At 39.3% G+C, this 4491-nt stretch overlaps 1 protein-coding gene and 1 long non-coding RNA gene across 2 annotated transcripts in view; both read right to left on the bottom strand.

Annotated features, from left to right (window-relative positions):
* The window catches only part of LOC145432945 (uncharacterized), a 109423-nt gene that overhangs the window by 104188 nt on the left and 744 nt on the right, over nucleotides 1–4491 (bottom strand). The window lies entirely within an intron of this gene.
* On the bottom strand, nucleotides 1582–4436 carry LOC145432950 (uncharacterized). Its single transcript, XR_013913014.1, has 3 exons — nucleotides 3871–4436; nucleotides 3263–3322; nucleotides 1582–2286 (listed from the first exon to the last, which is right to left on the bottom strand). It is a non-coding gene; the product is annotated as an uncharacterized LOC145432950 (long non-coding RNA).

A 4491-nucleotide genomic window follows, 5' to 3' on the forward strand; every position in this document is an offset into this window, starting at 1 on the left:
GATGTGATTATTCAAGCCAGCGGAATTAGGCTCGTCGGAGACGCGGTAAGTCAGGCTAGCAATGATTGCCGAACGCGCGACAATGAATGACCCGATTTCGCCAATCATCTCAGCGGGAGATCGTGTCGCGTTACATTGTGCAGTGCAATGCGCACGGACGAATCTGGCTAATTAGCAACACGCCTTTCGTTAATTGGCCGCGACTTTCGTTAATTCGCCGCGCGCAATACTGATAATACGACTTATTGAATTGCAACCGACTATTAGCGTCAGAGCGGTCATTTAAAAAGAGCAAGGTTTCGCGTTAAAGGAGGGGGTTTCGCGTTTCTAAAGGAGGGGGTTTCGCGTTTCTAAAGGAGGGGGTTTCGACCCCCGAAACCCCCCCCTGGCTACGCGCCTGGCTATGAATGCCATCGTTTCCTAGGTGGACTTATGAAATTGATTTGAAGCCACTTTGCAGCTTTAATGCATATTACTCTGTAGTTTATTCACAGTTATAAGTTCTAAAGACGGCATTGCAAACTGGTACTGTTGTTATTACTGTCTGTAGTATGGATATTTTGGACAACGTAGATGGCATGCAGTTCGGACTACTAGAATACAATTGTCATGCCCAGGCATTACTTGGCAAACATATCGGACTCATTTGTAAAATACCCAGAAAATGAATTCGTTGACCGCTACAGATTTTACAAGGGAGCTACGGTAATTCTTATTGGACATGATTAAAGACAGCCCATGGTTGGATGTACGGTGCCAAGCTTTGCACTCCATGATGCAATTACTCTGTGCTCTCCGATTTTTTGCTACTGTCATTTTCAACAAACAGATGCTGACTTGATTGGTGGCAGCCGGACAACTGCACGCCGAATCATCCACTGCATTTCTCGGGCGTTATCAGAGAATAGAGAAAATTTATCCCACGATTGGATGATTTGTTACAAACAAAGAGTGATTTCTTTGACATAGGTGGAGTTTCAAATGTCGTCGGTTGCATTGATGGTACCCACATCCCAATAAAGTCCCCGGGTGACTCTGTACCAGAAAAGCTTATCGTTGCAGGAAAGGATATTTTTCTTCGAACTGTCAAATGGACTGCAATGCCAAGAGAATACCGGTAGTGACTAATGCTGTTGTGAGATGGCCAGGGAGTACTCATGACTCAAGAACTTTTTCAAATTCCAGATTAAAATACAAGCTCGGCCAGAAAAAATACAATGGGATTTTGCTGGGAGGCAGAGGCTCTATGCTCTAAAAATGTACCCGATGACTCCATTAACAAATCCACAGGCTGCACAAGAAAAAAAAATACAGCTATATGCACTCAAAGACACGCGTGCTGATCGAGCAATGCTTCGGCGTTCTCAAACAGCGTTTCCAGATGTTGCTAAATCCTATGCGAATGCAAATCGAAAACACCATCCTGGCAATCATTGCAACAATATGTTTGCACAATTTTGCTACTAAAACCAATGAGCCAGTTCCTGATATTGCAGTTACTCCCGAGGAAGCTACGGATATAACATCTGAAGTTGGATACAATGACGCAATAGCCTATCTTGAAAATAAGATCAACACATATTTCTACTAATTATGTTTATTTTAAAATTTTAACGAACACAGTAAACCGTGCTGGTGTAAAAATAATAAAGAGAATGAAATGTGCATGACTTCGTGGAATGAAAGATTCAACTACAATTGCACTGTAGATAATAAACAAAGAGCAGGTGTCCCATTATTTGTATTCAAATTGACAAATATGAATTCAAAAAATGTACCGAAATATTTGCACCGTCGACAATACCTATAAGGCGAGGAACACTTGGCAGGCACAATGAAATATTATAAAGAAATGTTGCATTTCAAAAAATGTGCACCGTCGATAATACCTATAAGCAATGTTCCCTCTAAGCTACTCACGTGCGCAAATGCGCAGTGCTGACATGGTCTCTGCGCACAGAAAATCCAAGTTGCCTATAAGGCGAGGAACACTTGGCAGGCAGGCACAATGAAATATTATAAAGAAATGTTGCTTTTCAGAAAATGCGTATTCGGCTATTTAGATAACTTGACATAATTGAACAAAGAAATATTGCATTAAATATGTCACTAATTCCTCAATTGTCCATGTTCTAATCTATATTTTTCCATTTTTATCGCATGTTCTTCAATACGCATTTCGAATTCTTGCTTTCTGAAATATCATTCTTCGTCTCTCATCTCTTTTCTTTCTTTGAGGTCCTCAATATTGGACACCATCAGTTTAATTCTCAGCTCATTGTTTTTCTGATTTAAAAGAAGTTCATATCGACTCTGCGATGAGGTAGTAACCTATGATTAAACTAAAACATGTATTAGGAAGCCAATCACAAAAAAATCATTTGGAAATTCTCTTTGCCTTGTTGGCTGATATTTTTTCCTCTACTGCCTGATATCAATATCTGTTTCCAAGTGTGGTATCCATTCGATATGAGCGGTGAACCAATAATCGGTCAGTCTCTAGTCATTAAAAACTTGTATTCTGCAACCAGCTGATCACAAAGTGCAGAATTGGTAGTTTTCATTGTATTGTATTTGTATACTAGAGCCCGACTGATATTGGAGTTTTGGGCCGATACCGATAAAACCAATATCTAACTCCTTCACCGATAACCACTATAGCCATATTCAAATGGTGTGGAATACCTTAAAATGCGCATTTGAAAAACTTCAGGGCATCTATTTGAATAGCTTTACAGCCGATGCGATACTTGGACAGGAAATAAACTAGAAAGGCTGTATCAGGACACCTGTAGAGTGTAATATATCTGAAATATATCAATATTCTCAGTCTAGTGGTAAAAGATTATAGTTTATGGAGTTCCTATCACCATGCTATGACCTCACGAAAACTGCCCATATATATTCATGTCCAATGGCTGATACCAATAATTCTTTCAAAGAGTGATATCGAGTCTATATTATCGGCAAAGCGATATAATCGGTCAGGCTCCATTGTACACCATCTTATATCAATTGTTACAGGATTGTAACTATGTGCATTGCACTGGTAATCAGCAATTTTTCGAGCAGTCAAACACCATTTCCAACTCTATCGTTCGCAAATACACTTCACTAGAAAACTAAGAACAAAGTGGAGAATTTTTACATAACAATGGTTGGGGCAGTGGAGCAAAAGTTTGCCAAATCCTCCGAAACTGCAAGATTGTATATTTTAAAAAATCAACTCGACTTGAAATCCAAATGAGTAGAAGCTACATACCAGGTGGCAGATCACTCGTCTTTGTCACGTATGTTGACTGCGATTCCATATAGCTTGCTTCTGAAAAAAAATGTGAATGTTTCAGAAGGATTTGAGGCTATAGGCCTACGCATGTTTACACATGTACAATGCACAATTGCACATGCACATTTGCTAGTGATGGTGAAAAATACTGAAACCGATCATTTGACGACGAGCAAAAAATCTCATTAAAAATCGCTGAATGTATGACAAGAACGTTTGATATTGTGAATGCGTTCCCTTCAATACACCACCGGGTAAGAAATTGATATAATATACATCTACACTTGTAATTGATATGTTAGCAAAAAGTAGTGATGAAAATAACGAGAAGAGTTGCCTCTGACACGAACCGATCTTCATCATGGGGAACATTTCTCGATGTGGTCAATGTATCGAACAAGTTCTCATTACTCTCTCGCAACATAACTTACATGATTGATTTTCTGCAGTAACTACAGACAATATGGTGGAATCACTTTCAAAATGATGTTCAAATGGCTGAACCTCTGCTGGCATGACAGCTTTAACCATTAATTTACTGATATGCGCCATATTATGGATAAAATTAATGTCTACAAACTTACCTTGCAATAAATAGCACCGTCACCGGGTCAGATACTATTGAATGTTCTGAAGGCCTTCTGTCATTTTCAGTTTTGAGACTTTCTCTTGTTTTGAAGCAACCTTCAATCGCTGTTCTGTTTTTTGCCATGTTTGGTGATGTGGCATTTCACGGCTTGGTTGATTGTTTCCAATGCAAGACAACGGCAGAACTCGTTTATTACATAGTTTGTATGCAATTATCATTAAACATTCTGTAATAACATGATCATCAGTCAATAAGGAGAAGCACAATTGAGTACCGGTAACAAAATATCGCTAACATGCAATATTCACTATCTTTATAATGAGCCTCAGATAAGCAATTTCAATCTACAATGACATAACTATTACAAACCTCGCCAAATTTATATGCTTGTGTACCTTAATCTAGACTTTAATCCTGGTGGCGACCAGGATCAAGAAGCAGCAGTCTATACTCAGTCGGTCCTGGCAGAATCTTACTAATCTACCTTTCTGGTCCGCAGAAAATCCAGCAACGTGCAAAATCCCCAGATCTTTTATTTGATCTATATTTTTGGCCTCCACCCTATAGTCGTCGATAAGCGCAGAGAGAGACTAGTTGAGGGACCGGAACTATAGAG

The sequence above is a fragment of the Botryllus schlosseri genome, chromosome 2 (assembly GCF_051294905.1).
Source record: "Botryllus schlosseri isolate E-star chromosome 2, Bs_hap1, whole genome shotgun sequence".
Lineage (NCBI taxonomy): Eukaryota > Metazoa > Chordata > Ascidiacea > Stolidobranchia > Styelidae > Botryllus > Botryllus schlosseri.